At 42.8% G+C, this 17340-nt stretch overlaps 1 pseudogene; it reads left to right on the top strand.

Annotated features, from left to right (window-relative positions):
* On the top strand, positions 4104-14872 carry LOC102186016 (annotated as a pseudogene).

The following is a 17340-nucleotide window of genomic DNA, read 5'->3' as shown; positions in this document are numbered from 1 at the left end:
TAAATATTCAGAAATTTATGACAAATAAAACCATCCTCCCCATTCTTTACCCTCTATTCTCTCCCCATGGGAAAACCCTATTCATCCTTCCATGTGTATCCTTCCAGAAAACAACACTGGAACACAGAAGAGTTTATGTATACAAAGCTCTTTGAGTGACCTTTAAAAATATACAGATGTGAAACTTTGTACATACTGCATTTTGCTTTTGCTCACTTACTATGTTCTCTATGCCTATCTCATTCTTTTTAACAGGTGCAGTTTATTCCATTAGATGGAGCATTGTGATTTATCTAACTACATCCCTGTTGGTAAACATTAAATGAATTCAGGGTGCCATTGCTTTTGTTGTTCATGAATTAAGAGTTTTTTTAATTTTATTATTTTATTTGTTTCAGAATAGGCAATATATGCACTTAGAAAAGTGAAAAATCGCTCAGTCATGTCTGACTCTTTGAGACCCCATGGACTGGGCCCCACCAGGCTCCCCTGCCCATGGAATTCTCTAGGCAAGAATACTGGAGTCAGTTGTCATGCCCTCCTCCAGGGGATCTTCCCAACTGCTGCTAAGTCAGTTCAGTCATGTCCAAGTCTGTGTGACCCCACAATCGGCAGCCCACCAGACTCCCCTGTCCCTGGGATTCTCCAGGCAAGAACAATGGAGTAGGTTGCCATTTCCTTCTCCAGTGCATGAAAGTGAAAAGTGAAAGTGAAGTCGCTCAGTTGTGTCCGACTCTTAGCGACCCCACGGGCTGCAGCCCACCAGGCTCCTCCACCCATGGGATTTTCCAGGCAAGAGTACTGGGGTGGGGTGCCAAACCAGGGATCAAACCCAGGTCTCCTGCATTGCAGGCAGATTCTTTACAGTCTAAGCCACCACGGAAGCCCAAGAAGACTGGAGTGGGTAGCCTACCCCTTCTCCAGGAGTTCTTCCCAACCCAGGAATCAAATCCGGGACTCCAGCATTGCAGGTGGATTCTTTACCAGCTGAGCTACCAAGGTTGGTTCACTATAAGAACAGTCCCTCTCACACTCCTGTTTTCTAACACCATGCTTGCCTTTTTGAAGGCAGCCATAGTTATACATGCCCTAAGAGCATCTTGCTTTTTCACACTTAATAAACCTCCTCCAATACCTTTCTAGAGCAGCACTCATAATCTTCAGTGAAATCTTCCACAGTCTATCCATTTTCACTAGCTCTAGAAAGAACTGAGGCCTTAAAGAAAGAACATTTTGGTGGGAATTTTTGGTTTTGCTTATTTCCAAAGTAAAAGAAATGTATTAGAATTGAAAATTCTAGAATTCAGATTTTAGTAAGATACCAAAGAGTTAATAATGAAAATCAAAGTGATCTACCTCCTATGTCACCCATTCAAGAACCTAACAACACTCCCTACAGAGAAACTCTTCCTTGCATCTATGCTCAGTACACTTTCCAGCAATTTAAGCCTATTGACAATTACTTTTTCCTCAGTGAAGACAGAATAGCTTCCTTATCACTCCCCAAATGGTGATACACATGTCTTTCAAAAAATCTCTGCCATATGGGTTTCCATTTGTTTCTTAATATTTCAAAATAGCCCCAACCTTTGATATAACAAATTGGAAAGAGAAACGTTTACACCTAGAAATGAGGCAAAGAGTATCACATGTGGGTACTTTCTAGGATGGGGCACACCGAAGATGAAGAGTGTTCCTGACAGATGCAGTATATGTGTAAGGTGTGGTCAGCAAGGGAGGCAAAACCTGCTCCGTCTTTATCAAAAAGAAGAAACTGATAACCAAGGGTCTCTGGAGAGTACCTATGTAAGCAAATTGCAATAACGATTCCAGAAAGGATTTATAATATCTTTTTCTCTAACTTTGGAAAATGCTTAAGGGCGCAGATCTTATAGACAAGCTTTGCAATATATCACTATTCTTTTGTAAATTTCTCAGTGCATCAAGAATTACCCACCTTTCACAAATAATGCTTGCTAGAGTATTCTCCGGAGAAGGCAATGGCACCCCACCCCAGTACTCTTGCCTGGAAAATCCCATGAACGGAGGAGCCTGGTAAGCTGCAGTCCATGGGGTCACAAAGAGTCAGACATGACTGAGTGACTTCACTTTCACTTTTCACTTTCATGCATTAGAGAAGGAAATGGCAACCCACTCCAGTGTTCTTGCCTGGAGAATCCCAGGGATGGGGGAGCCTGGTGGGCTGCCATCTATGGGGTCACACAGAGTCGGCCACGACTGAAGCGACTTAGCAGCAGCAGCAGCAGCAGCAGAGCATTGTCACATTATCCACCATACATTTCACCTATAAATGTTCATCCACGTGCAGTTGTACAGATCGCAAATTTTCCAGCTGGCATTATCAATGACTTTGAACCTATCTTTTTTCCCAGCTGTATAAATCAACTCATATGTATTGAGGATTTACTATGTACCATAAATCTGATGGAATACAAAGGAACTTTAAGATGGAGAGATATGCCTTAGTGAACATAAAGAATTAATAATCCATGGTAAATATGCAGATATGCATGCTTATCAGAACCATTTATGGCTAAAAATAAACAGTCTGAATTTCAGTGATTTGTGTCTTTTGCACGTTCCTGTGATTTCCCTATGCAAATAAGAGTGAATGGTCTTAGTGAGGAAAAACTACCCCTGATGAAGATAGGCACTTACATTATGAAAAAAACTTACAAACTGTTCATACTCTGGTACCATTAAGTAGTAGAAAGAACAAAGCAGTCAAATGCAGAAAATGTAAAATTCATTTTGCTCTGCTATTTTTTTCTATCTCCCTTTATATCTATCCTCTGAGCCTACAGGAGGGGGGCAGGAGGAGGAAAGAGGGCATAGACCAATATAAGTTGCAACTAAGTATGCAAATGATTTTATCTTTTTGTACTGTCTTACTTTCAAAATAGTTGAAGAATCAGAAACCTCTATCCTGGCTCTAGCAGAATCACGCAAGAGGTCTTCACACAAGCATGTATTAAGTAGTCCTAGAAGACTTAGACCAAAGAGGGGCTGAAAAGTCAAAATGAAAAAAAAAAAATTGTCTATTTCAAGTATTAGGAAAAAATTCATTCACATTCATGTTAGACACACTTGAAAGATGAGGCTGAGAAGCTAAGGTGAGTGCTCCTCAGGCAGTAAAAGGAGTGACTGCCATTTTGGTGCTCCTGCAATGAGACCTGGGTAGAAACTAGTAAATCTAAAATTATGACTGGATCTTGAATAAACTGCACAGCTAAGTGCAATTTTCTTTTCTTTTCAATTATTTCAGACACTTCACCTCTAATAGTTTCTGAGAGTCTTCCTAAGCCCAGCAGGCCCAAAGTCTACCCTTCCAGAGCCGGTCAGAGTCCAGATGCCAAATATCTGATGCCTTGCCCATCATGCAGCCCAATCTCAAATCCCCATTCCGTGAGCACTTCCCGGAACCTGCGCAGTGTGTACTTTGGAAGCCGCAGGGCTATCATAAGCAAGTTTTCGTATGTGCTTATACACTTCTTTAAACCTGCTCCTCATTCTCTTGGTCTATCTAAATCATGATTCTCAAATGCTGGTGTCATAAGCATCACCCGGGGTATGAGAGCAGCTGCAGCAGCCTCTTCTCCCACCTTCTTGCCTCTGGACTCACAGCGGGGCACCAACTGCCTACTCAGGAGCTCAACTGACCACCATGGTCTCCAGGTCAGGCCAGCAGTTTGCAGGTGGCTACGCCAACATGCCAGAGCACATGGCCCAGATGGCAGAGCTGCAGCTGCAGTACCATGCCAGCACCTGTAAGTGAGTCCCAGCAGGAACATGGGTCAGGCTTGCTGTTCATGAACGACAGCACCAAGCTTGTGCCACACTTTGTGCCCCAGAGTGAAAGACACACGGAGGGTTTCCAGGGCCTGAAGGAAGGTGGGGGCTTCCTCAAAGGTGGGCTTCACCTTTGAGAAGTCCCCTTAGGGACTGGACTCTCTCAGTGTCACTGGCCCTGCTGGGTGTTCTGTATTGGGAGTGAGAGGTGGCCAAAGGGGAACCACATGCAGAAGAAAGATGAACGGGAGATAGATGCTACGACTGTGAAGATTTAGACCAACCAGCCAAGAATGCAAGGAGCCACCCCAGGTCCAGACATGCTGCATCTGCCAGGGCATCAGCTACATGTGGCGTCCTATCCACTGAAAGTCCCCAGCTCACCAGGAAGGCTAGCATATGCTGGGGAGAACGATGAGATTCAGGGCCCTGCCCTGCTTCAGAGAGTGAGAATTGAGCCCCAGTGTGGGGATATACTTTTGCCATCAGGAAAGTTTCCAGGTGCAGACATCAATCTGCAGAGTGGCAAAGTGGGGACAGGGTGGGTAGGGGCAGCTGGCACTGCCATGTATTTCCGGCCAGGTCCACACCGTTGGCCCCTCTTCCCATGTGGGTTGGGGTGGTGTTGAAAGGAACTCCATTGGTGCTCTGCTCACATGCACAAGAGGGCTTTGGAAGAAATTCCCTCTAGGGCCTGCATGCTCTATCGAAGTCTCTGCCCCCAGAATCTCCAGCCTTTGAAAGTGGCCAAGGTAGAGAAGGCGTTTTCCTTTTAAAGAGGGATATGTAATAATAATATTTGCCATGCCCGAATAAAAAGATAAGGCATGAGATCAGGTTGATGGGTGCAACCCACCAGTTACTATATTCCATAGGATGGAATCTCTCCAAGGTAAGGTCAGATTTTTTCCACATCGTCTCCACTCCTGAAATAGGGTGCCAGGAACCCTATTCCCAAGAAATGTATTGTGATGAGCAGCAAAAGGGCTGCTCAGAGGAACAGCTGCAGACCTGCTGCACGGCTGCTCAGTTCCACCCACACCTGCTGAGCCAACACGCTCGTTATGTATTTGCTCCCTTAGAAAACCGTACCTTGGGTCCTGCTTTCAGGATGCCAACTGGACTAGTTGTGTGCAGGTGGTGTATCATGAATATTTTAACTTTTTTAATATAAATATTATGGCTTTCTGTTTTCATCTAAGGTGCTCATTCCTACATGGTAGTCTCAGGAATAAGAAGGCAGTGGCCCTGGGTCTGCTCACCAGGTCCCTTTATTGCTCTCATCACAGAGAACAACTTTGTGGAGTATACAGCCTGTTGACCCGCCCCATTTTTGCCAAGCAGAGCTGGCTTTTCTGCAATGGTGACCTGTTTTTTTTTTTATTTATTTATTGATGTATTTATTTTGGCTGTGCTGGCTCTTTGTTGTTCTGGGGGCTGTTCTCTAGCTGCAGTGTGCGGGCTTCTCGTTGCAATGGCTTCTATTAGTGAGGAGGACAGGCTCTAGGCACCGGGGCCTCTCTGCTGGCACTCCCGACTCTAGAGCGCAGGCTTAGCCGCTCCACAGACTGCGATCTTCCCAGATCAAGGCCTGAACCACCTCAGCAGGTGAATTCTTTACCACGAAGCCACCAGGGAAGCCCCTCAAGCGCCCTCTTGAAATCTCTCCACCTTCACTGTTTCCTGGGAGGCTAGGTTTTAACTCGGTTGCCCCATGACTTGATGTCCTACTTTTGGAAGACTGGAAATTGGTCTGAACAGGAAAAGGTAGGGCAGAGAGGTTAGGAGAAACCGAGGCAGGTGAAAGGCACCGAGAAAAAGCAGAGACCGGATGCGATAAAGGCCTCCTGTTCTAGGGCCTCTCATTGCAGGACACAGCCCTCATTCTGCACACCGAATCCTTCCTTCACTGGATGGAGCCAGGCCTACTGTACACAATAGGGAGTGTGAGTATGAGTGTGTAGTGTGTGTGTGTGTGTGTATTTTAATATGACCTGGGAAGGGCAGATTCTAAGAATTATACCTTTGCACCCATCCCGTAAGAACAGTATGAAAAGGCAAAAAAGATAGGACACTGAAAGCTGAACTCCCCACATTGGTAGGTGCCCAGTATGCTACTGGAGATCAGAGGAGAAATAACTTGAGAGGTTGAAGAGACAGAGCCAGAGCAAAAACAACACCTAGTTGTGGATGTGACTGGTGATGGAAGTAAAGTCCGATGCTATGAAGAGCAAAATGGCATAGGAACCTGGAATGTTAGGTCCATGAATCAAGGCAGATTGGAAGTGGTCAGACAGGAGATGGCTAGAGTGAACGGCGACATTCTAGGAATCAGCAAACTAAAATGGACTGGAATGGGTGAATTTAACTCAGATGACCATTATATCTACTACTGTGGTCAAGAATCCCTTAGAAGAAATGGAGGAGCCGTCACAGAAAACAAAAGAGTCTGAAATGCAGTCCTTGGATGCAGTCTCAAAAATGACAGAATGATCTCTGTTTCCAAGGCAAATCTTTCAATATCACAGTAATCCAAGCCTATGCCCCAACCAGTAATGCTGAAGAAGCCAAAGTTGAAGGGTTCTATGAAGACCTACAAGACCTTCTAGAACTAACACCCAAAAAGATGTCCTTTTCATTATAGGGGACTGGAATGCAAAAGTAGGAAGTCAAGAAACACCTGGAGTAACAGGCAAATTTGGCCTTGGAGTACAGATGAAGCAGGGCAAAGGCTAATAGAGTTTTGCCAAGAGAACACACTGGTCATAGCAGACACCCTCTTCCAACAACACAAGAGAAGACTCTGCACATGGACATCACCAGATGGTCAACACCAAAATCAGACTGATTATATTCTCTGCAGCCAAAGATGAAGAAGCTCTATACAGTCAGCAAAAACAAGACCAGGAGCTGACTGTGGCTCAGATCATGAACTCCTTATTGCCAAATTCAAACTTAAATTCAAGAAAGTAGGGAAAACCACTAGACCATTCAGGTAAGACCTAAACCAAATCCCTTATGATTATACAGTGGAATACGATTATACAATGAAAGTGACAAATCGATTCAAGGGATTAAATCTGATAGAGTGCCTAATGAACTATGGACTGAGGTCCATGACATTGTACAGGAGGCTGGGATCAAGGCCAATCCCAAGAAAAAGAAATGCAAAAAGGCAAAATGGTTGTCTGAGGAGGCCTTACAAATAGCTAAGAAAAGAAGAGAACCAAAAGGCAAAGGAGAAAAGGAAAGATATACACAATTGAATGCAAAGTTCCAAAGAATAGCAAGGAGAGATAAGAAAGCCTTCCTCAGCAATCAATGCAAAGAAATAGAGGAAAACAATAGAATGGGAAAGACTAGAGATCTGTTCAAGAAAATTAGAGATACCAAGGGAACATTTCATGCAAAGATGGGCTCGATAAAGGACAGAAATGGTATGGACCTAACAGAAGCAGAAGATATTAACAGGTGGCAAAAATACACTGAAGAACTGTACAAAAAAGGTCTTCATGACCCAGATAATCATGATGATATGATCACTCACCTAGAGGCAGACATCCTGGAATGTGAAGTCAAGTGGGCCTTAGAAAGCATCACTACGAACAAAGCTAGTGGAGGTGATAGAATTCCAGCTGAGCTATTTCAAATCTTAAAAGATGATACTGTGAAAGTGCTGCACTCAATATGCCAGCAAATTTGGAAAACTCAGCAGTGGTCTGGAAATGGTCAGTTTTCATTTCAATCCCAAAGAAAGGCAATGCCAAAGAATGCTCAAACTACCACACAATTGCAATCATCTCACACATTAGCAAAGTAATGCTCAAAATTCTCCAAGCCAGGCTTCAACAGTACATGAACTGTGAACTTCCAGATGTTCAAGATGGATTTAGAAAAGGCAGAGGAACCAGAGACTAAATTGCCAATATTTGCTGGATCACTGAAAAAGCAAAAGAGTTCCAGAAAAACATCTACTTCTGCTTTATTGACAATACCAAAGCCTTTGACTGTGTGGATCACAGCAAACTGTGGAAAATTCTTCAAGAGATGGGAACACCAGACCACCTGACCTGCCTTTCGAGAAATCTCTATCCAGGTTAGGAAGCAACAGTTAGAATTGGACATGAAACAACAGACTGGTTCTAAACTGGGAAAGGAGTACGTCAAGGGTGTATACTGTCACCCTGCTTATTTAACTTCTATGCAGAGTACATCATGAGAAACGCTGGGCTGGAAGAAGCACACGCTGGAATCAAGATTGCCTGGAGAAATATCAATAACCTCACATATGTAGAAGACACCACCCTTATGGCAGAAAGCAAAAAAGAACTAAAGAGCCTCTTGATGAAAGTGAAAAAGGAGAGTGAAAAAGCTGGCTTAAAACTCAAAATTCAGAAAACTAAGATCACAGCATCTGGTTCCATCACTTCATGGCAAATAGATGGGAAAACAGTGGAAACAGTGTGAGACTTTATTTTGGGGGGCTCCAAAATCACTGCAGATGGTGACTACAGCCATGAAATTAAAAGATGCTTGCTCCTTGGAAAGAAAGCTATGACCAACCTAGACAGTATATTAAAAAGCAGAGACATTACTTTGCCAACAAAAGTCTGTCTAGTCAAAGCTAAGGTTTTTCCAGTAGTCATGTATGGATGTGAGAGTTGGACTATAAAGAAAGCTGGGAGCCAAAGAATTGATGCTTTTTTTCCCCCAACTGTAGTGTTGGAAAAGACTCTTGAGAGTCCATCGGACTGCAAGGGTATCCAACCAGTCTATCCTAATGGAAATCAATCCTGAATATTCATTGGAAGGACTGATGCTGAAGCTGAAACTCTAATACTCTGGCCACTGACTCATTTGAAAAAACCCTGATCCTGGGAAAGATTTAAGTGGGGAGGAGAACGGGATGACAGAGGATGAGATGGTTGGATGGCATCACTGACTCAGTGGAAGTGAGTTTGAGCAAGCTACGGGAGTTTGTGATGGACAGGGAAGCTCCACGTGCTGCAGTCCATGGGTTTGCAGAGAGTCAGAAATGAGAGTGAGTGAACTGAACTGAACTGCAGGACTTCACAAGTTACTGATTTGGTGACTACTGGCTGGCCTACTTAGTGTGGCAAACCACACTAAGCTCCACCTCTTTGTGTGGAACTAAGATGTGTTGGTCTTTCTCCACTGTTTGCAAATTTCTATGGAGTAGTTCCTACTACCCAATGGGGTGTATATGTTCCAAGAGAAAACTAACCTTTAAAACACTCTGAAAAAGTGTTAACTCCAAAGCTAAACTTTTAGTAGTTCTCTTATTCCCAACTCATTTTTTAAAAGGAAAGCTTTGGATTCTCCTATATAGTTATCTAGCTACCTAACTACCAACAAGATTCATATCAGAGAAAAGCAAAATTTTCTTGTTAAAGGATCAGATGGTAAAGATTTTAGGCTCTGCTCACCATTACAGTCTATCAAAACAACTCGAATGTGCTTTTCTGACTTGAAAACAAGTCACAAAATGATAAAAATGAGTCAGTTGTGTTTCAGTAAAACATTATTTACAAAATCAGGCAGCTAACCGGAGTTAGCCCACGGGCTACAGTTTGCTGCCTTCTGACACAGACTAAATATATGCTGGAAGAGGGATCTGTGGTCTTGTAATGCTGCCGATGTCGAGATGGGACCATGATTTCTTGTAAATGTAAAAACCTCTCCTTTATTTTCTCCAAGAGTCTGGTTGTTGCATATTTTATTTTAAATACAAGTATACACCTAAAACCAAAATATTCAGAGTTTGAATACATAGGCAGAGAAAAACGTTATGTTGTGACCTTCAGATCAAACAATGTTCACGCCTTCATTAATTTTACACATATTTAGGGGATACCTAGGATATAAATTACTGTGCTAAGTATTACACAGGATACATATGGATAAGATTTAGATTCTTCCATCAGAAAGTTAAGACCCCAACAGGGAAAAATAACACAGTCATAAGTATATATAATGTAAGATATACAAAATAACATGTCACAAAAGAAATAAAAATACATTTTTCTAGATGAGGGAGAAATTATTCTCGATTGACTTGAGGAAATGTAGAGCTTTGAGAGAAAGATCAAAGTCCTTTTCATGAAGAAAATATGATATATGTACCAGGTCTTTTAGTCCTAGGCAAGTAGAAATTAGAAAGGCAATATTGAGAGGACATAAAAAACAAAGAAAACAACATAAACAAAAGTCCAATAGTGAAAAGAAAGCAGAGACTGTATGGGCTAAAAATGAATAATTTTTGCGATCTGAAGCTTATACCATTTTTGAACTCTATTTAGGAAAAAAATACAATATTATACACAAAAATGAATAACATGTCTGTAATGAGAAGTCACAACAAATGAGAAACTTTTTAAAGCAAGCAAATCCTACAAATATCACAAGATTCAGACACTATGGAACACTTGAATTATGATACCACCTAACACACCTCTCCCTGGTGACTGGCTATCCTCATCAATCCTGTCTCCACAGGATAAAGAAGATAACTGGGCTTTCCTCTAGCACAGTTGATCTTACTGTGTTTACTTGCAATAGTATATAAAACTTTCTTTCAGCTTCACAAATTATCTAATAATAATAGGTAAAATTTTAGGACAGCTGTCAAATTTAGGAACCTCTTTCTGTGACATTTCGGGTCATTTCAAAGCTTTCTGTGCAGTGATTAACTGGAAATATTCCTTGGACTGATGATAAATCTATCGTGACTCACTGATGTCCTCATGTAGTGGCATATCACTAATTTTATGTTATTTTTGTTAGAGGAAGTATTACATGTCAAGAATTTCAATCTTTTATCAATGTGCTCATACATCATGCTCCATCATAATCAGATTATCAAACAGTTTAAGAACATATTCACTGGGGACTTTGCTGGCGGTCCAGTGGCTGAGACTCTGCACTCCCAATACAGGGGGTCCCAGTTCAATTCCTGATCGGGGAACTAGATCCCACATGCCACAATACAGAGCTCAGATGCCACCAAAACAGAGATTAAAGATACCAAGTGCCGCAATTAATATCTAGCACAGCCAAACAAATAAAAAGACCTCTCCATTAAGTTCATTTGCAAAGTAGTGCTTTCCCTTAGTGAATTTAGAGAGCAAACACATATGATGAAAAAGCCGTCAGAAAGGTAATATCTGTTGTCCACTGAACACTGAATAGCTTTAATTACAAATTATGTATTTCTGCAGTTTGGTGATTTTATTACCTCTTTCAATAATCAACTGCACTAGTAGCACTTCAGTTGTTTTAAATGTTTAAAAAATTTAAACAAAGTACGTACCAACTTACAAGCTCATAAAATTAATACTACATCCGCGTGATGAATAACAAAATTTATCATGATATATTTTTAGTGCCATCTAGTGTTTAAAGGGCTTCATAGAGTAAAGTGAAAGTCGCTCAGCTGCATCTGACTCTGCGACTCCATGGATTCATACAACCCATAGAATTCTCCAGGCCAGAATACTGGAGTGGGTAGCCTTTCCCTTCTCCAGAGGATCTTCCCAACCCAGGGATGAAACCCAGGTCTCCTGCGTTGCAGGAGGATTCTTTACCAGCTGAGCTGCCAGGAAAGCCCTCACAGAGTAAATATTTATCAATTTATCATAGAGTAAGTAAACATGCAAACAATGTAGTTTTAAAATTTGTGTCAACATATATTCTTCGATTCTATATCCCAGTCATTCCATCTAAGATTTTATATTAAATCTGACAATAAAAGAATTGTAACATTATGTGAGCTTACAGAAACTGTCATGAAATAAAAGGAATTAAGTCATCCCTTCACTAATTTTATAGGAGATGTCAGTCAGGACATCAGCTATGTAAGACAGACAGGCAAGAATATCCAATGAAGAAAAGACAACCTCTTCAATAAATGGTGCTGGAAGAACTAGACAGCTACATGTAAAAAAAATGAAATTAGAACGTTCCCTAACACCATACACAAAAACAAACTCAAATGGATTAAAGACCTAAATGTAAGGCCAGAAGCTATAAAACTCCTAGAGAAAACCATAGGAAAACACTCTTTGACATAAATCACAGCAAGATCCTCTTTGACCCACCTCCTAGAGTAATGGAAATAAAAACAAAAGGGACCTAATTAAAATTAAAAGCTTTTACACAGCAAAGGAAGCTATTAATGAGGTTAAAAGCCAATCCTCAGAATAGGAGTTGTAAGCAAAGCAACTGACAAAAGATTAATCTCCAAAATATACAAGCGGCTCATGCAGCTCAATATCAGAAAAACAAACAACCAATCAAAAAATGGGCAGAAGATCTAAACAGACATTTCTCCAAAGACATACAGATGGCTAACAAACACACAAAAAGATGCTCTACATCACTCATTATTAGAGAAATGCAAATCAAAACTACATGAGGTACCACTTCACACCAGTCAGAATGGCCATCACCAAAAAATCTACAAACAATAAATATTGGAGAGGATGTGGAGAAAAGGGAACCCTCTGGCATTGTTGGTGGGAATGCAAATTGATATAACCACTATGGAAAATAACATGGATATTTCTTTAAAAACTAGAAATAAAACTACCTTATGACCCAGCAATCCCATTACGGGGCATATACCCTGAGAAAACCATAATTCAAAAAGACATGCGTACCAAAATGTTCACTGCAGCACTATTTACAACTGCCAGGACATGAAAGTGCCCTACATGTCCATCGACAGATGAATGGACAGATGTGGTACAAATGTACAACAGGATATTACTCAGCTGTAAAAAGAAAGGCAATTGAGTCAGGTGAACTGGGGTGGATGAACCTAGAGCATGTTACATAGAGTGAAGTTAAGTCAGAAAGAGAAAAACAAATATCCTACATTAACACATATATATGGAATCTAGAAAAATGGTACTGATGAACCTATTTGCAGGGAAGGAATGGAGCCAAAGGTGAGGACAGTCTTGCGAACAAGGAGGGGAAGGAGAGGGTGGGACACGTCCAGAGAGTGGCACCAACATGTACACACCAGCACGCGTGCAACAGCTAGCTAGTGGGAAGCAGCTGTGCAGCACAGGCCGCTTACCCGGGTGCTCCTGTGATGACCTAGAGAGGTGGGGTGGGGCGAGGTGGCAGGAAGGCCCAGGAGGGAGGGGATATATGTATACTTAGGGCTAATTCGCATTTTGTGCAGCAGAAACCAACACAACATTGTAAAGCAATTATCCTCCAATTTAAACACACACACACACATACACACAAAGGGACTCGTTTTCATTGAAATCTCCAGATAAAATGTTTCATACAGTCTTATGTCTAGAAGGATATGTTTGAATCAAACCAAGTTGAACTTAAACTGTTATGTGTTATCTCCTTAAATTAAAAAAATATATATATGATTAACTTTATATCTGTATTAAACGTTTTATAAAAAGTTTTACTTAGCCACCTGCTGCTGTCCCCGCCGACTCCGCACCATTCCTCGTGATGGATGAAAACCGAGTTCAAGGTTGAGAGCCCGCTGCGGTCTACAGCCGGACGCCAAGGACTTATATTAAGTACTGGATCACATTCGTCAACAGCGAAGCCAGGTCCACGTGCTTCACCCTCCAGGCCGCCCAGCAGCTGCCCCAGCTTGGGGTCCTGCTCCGCGGGGACAGGCACAACCACTCCAGGCTGAGCCCTGCCATGCTGGACTGCCTCTGTCCTGGACCACGTGCACCCGCCGCAAGGAGGCCAGCTACAACCACTGGCTGACGCCCACGGCCCTCATTAGCCTGAGCCTGGACAACAAGGGCCAGGAGCTATTCGTGACTTCAGCTCACTGCCCATGGTGGTCTCGACGACCGCCTGTTCTCCGACTCGAGCGTGATCATCTCTGAACCTGCAGGACGTGACACGCACTCACAGGCTCTGCAGGAGCTATTGTGGCCACTCTTGGAAACTCTGCGCCCTCTCTGCGCTGTCTGTATCCCCCGAGTTCCTCACAACTAACTAACCAGAGCGCGCACGCCGACGACGTCCTCCCGGGCACGCGCGCGCACACGCAGCAGCCGGAGGAGACATCCTCACGGTGTGGAGTGCCAACCTTGAGCGCTTCTGCAAAGTGCTCCTGGGTCTCAGTGAGACCGCTGAGAGCCTGCTGCGCACCTTCCAGCTGGGCCTGGAAGTGTTGCCCTCCACGCTCTCCAGGGTGGCCAGCATCTTGAAGGGCTGCGCTTTCCTTGGTGGGTACTCACAGACCACGCCAGTGCCTGGTACCCTGGAGCTCACGTGGCAGTGCCGTGTTTTTGTGGGTGGAGACAACTATCAGTCGGGCCAGACCAAGCTCAGGTTCATGCTCACGGACATCCTTATTGTCTCTGGCCTCAAGACCTTGTCCATCTTGAACTACAGCCACCTGGCAACAATGACGGGCAGAACCCGTCGGCGCCAACACAGTTCCGCTCCAAGGAGGTGTCCAAGAGCAGCGTGGTATACGATGTGCTGGTACACAGCGTCGCAGCGCTCTACTTGCAGAGCGAGGAGCCAGGTCACTGCATGGTCATCAGGCACGTGGGCAACAGCAAGTGTGTCCTGGATTAGTACACAGCAGAGCGGATGCTGGGCGGTACTAACAGGCTGGAACTGCACAACACATTCGAGGACTCGCTCCTGGCCAATCCCCTCACGCCGGACCTGGAGCCGCTGCCAAACCATGCCAGCGCATGATCCTCTGCACAGATGTCAACCCAGAGCTACAGAGCTTCCAACCGGTGCTGTCGCTGCTCCGTTAGGCTTCCTCTTGCAAGCACAGCTTGGACGATGGGGCAGCCCGGTGGCTAACCCACTCTTCCGCCAGCACACCGCATTGAACGCACCTTCAGAGTCTGCACATGCTTCTGGAGCACGAGATGAAGCGCCCTGTCCTAGAGCGAGTTGGGCTTGTGGCCACTGCCTGCTGTGCCTTGCGAGAAGAGAGCAGTGCCCACCTCCCCCAGTGGCTTTACTGGTGACACCAAATGGGCACTCCCAAGCTGAGGCACCCCAGATGCCCACCACCTAAGGCCGTGACCATACAGCTCCCCCGTAACTACTCCTGTCCCCAGGGCTCCTCAGGCCCCCGGAAGAAATAAAGCTAGTGCCATCCCAGGGACAGAGGAGCCTGGCCTGTTACAGTCCATGGGGTCACAAAAAGTCGGGCGCGACTGAATTGACCTACCACCTATTATCAAAAAAAAAAAAATTTTTTTTTAAATAAAAAGTTTTACTTAGTAGACGGTAGGTTTATGATAACCAAAACCAAACACTTAAGTTCTTTAATCAAAACACAACTTGCTTGACTTTAGTATTTTATCCATAACAACTAATACCAGGTTAACAAAACAGAAGTTTATTTCAGCTATGTTGTTATGTGCGTGTGTGAAACATAAAAAAATAAAATAAAAAAAAATTCTGCAGTCACAATGAGAAAAAACGAGGGATATAGGTAACAAATTTGTTCTTTCCCTTCTTTTTACTATTAATTCATTGTCTATCTAAAGCAGCTGGATTTACATGCTATTAAATTCATGTTGCTCTTAGAATTAGAGGTTAAGACTGAGACAATGGAAACAAGTTACAGCTTTTGAAAAACCATACATACTACAGGTACCACAAGATCCAGAAAATATCATCATCATTTTATCCTAAGCTAATTAAAAAAAAAAAAAATCAGAGTAGGAAACTGCACTCCCTTAGGCTCACACCGGCCTTTGTAAGGGTGCAGCAATGCCCCGAAAGAAGGATTCTCATGGGACTAAAGTTAGTGCTTTTACGTTGAAGTCATGCTCCCACCTGGGTCCTAGGAGACTCAGGCACACGTAACCCATGTCTCAATTTGCTTGCGTCTGCAGAGGCAGTCATTCCCAGAATGCTCAATGTAGGCCAAGCCTGCACAGGCCAGGAGCCACTCTATCAGAGCCACTCTTATCAGAGTATGATAAGACTCTGTCTTTATGGCCCCCCAGGAAGTTATGGAAACAACGGATACGTTATTTCAAGAAGTTAACAATCAACAGTGTGACATGCTGAACGCCAGTCAATCTGAAGGGAGGAGAAAGAAATGGGGTAAAAGCCAAGTGAGTGGTGTCTGGCTGGAAATTCCCTTGCTTGACACTGAATCTTGGAGAGCGGCGGTGGCAGTAGGCATGTGTGGGTGTATGTGCGAATCTGTGTGTGTTGACTGGCAAGCAGCACAGATAAGCCACTTCAACTGGTAATTTGAATAGAGTACGTTTTGCTGTGAATTCCTCTCTGATCCAAAAGTATATGTATCTTTTCTCTCATGTGAGAGGCTCTCAACTAACTTGCTATACCTTCCAGGTACTCAAAAAATATACTCTGAATGATTTTTCCCTTCAAAAATTCTTAGTGCAAAGGAGAAATTTTTTTATGGGTAGAGAGGAAGCAATTTTTAACTCATTGGTTTCTGCTTAATCCAGGTGCTATTAAATTCCGCCTACCGAATAGAGTTTCAGTGTAAAAAGAGCTCCCCAAAAATATTTCTTGAATCATTCATCCTTAACCCTAATAGCAATGTGTAATCTGGTTTCAGTGAATGGTTGAATCAGGTCTGGCAATTCTAACCTACAATCAATTAAAGCACTAGTCCTCAAACTGACTGTAGAAGCACAAACAAGAAAAAATATCACAAATTTGATCTACTATTGTGATTTGCCCATAAGTCATCATTTGCGCCTCTAATTAGCTCATTTAAAATTGTTTCAAATTTGATACAGTGCATTATAAAGCCCAAAGTTTTCATTAAAATATTTTAAAGCTACATGCTATTTTAAAATTTTTTTCCAAAAATAAGTTTGTTGGAAAGCTACATAGTGTATTTTTTTACTTGTAAGAATTACTTTTTATTTAACCCATCTATTCTATCTTCTTTTCCGTGTAGAACTTCTCAAGCAGAAGAAAACACTTTTTTAGAGAATTATCTAAAAAGCCCCAATCATAACTACTTTCATTAATTCTTCCCAATATTTCACAACTTTCTTTGGACAGAAAGTCTTCCTAATAAACACATATTCTAGCGGGTTTGATCCCTCGGTAGGGAAGATCCCCTAGAGAAGGGAATGGCAACCCACTCCAGTATTCTTGCCTGGAAAATCCCATGGACAGAGGAACCTGGAGAGCTACAGTCCATAGAGTCGCAAAGAGTCGGACATGACTGGGCAACACAGCACGCACACACGCTTTAAATTTGCACAGTGTTATATGTCAAATGCATTGCAATTTGAAAAAATACCTGAGATCATTTTCTAAAGTCCTGTACTCAAAGAAATTCAATATTAGTTCATCATTGCCTTTCATACATGTGAAAAATAAGCTTTAAGATGCCTTGTGAAGCTTTTCTCTATTTGGTAAATAAGTCTTTCCCCCGGCCACCCCCCCCCCCAGGTCTTCACTGTAAACCCTCTAAGACAACGTATTTTATTTACTTAAATATTCATTCATTGTTCATTTATTTAACATTGAAATCCTTTC

The sequence above is a fragment of the Capra hircus genome, chromosome 9 (genome assembly GCF_001704415.2).
Source record: "Capra hircus breed San Clemente chromosome 9, ASM170441v1, whole genome shotgun sequence".
NCBI classification, from domain to species: domain Eukaryota; kingdom Metazoa; phylum Chordata; class Mammalia; order Artiodactyla; family Bovidae; genus Capra; species Capra hircus.
The sequence above is the reverse complement of the archived record's forward strand: the minus strand, read 5'-3'. Positions and strand labels throughout refer to the sequence as shown.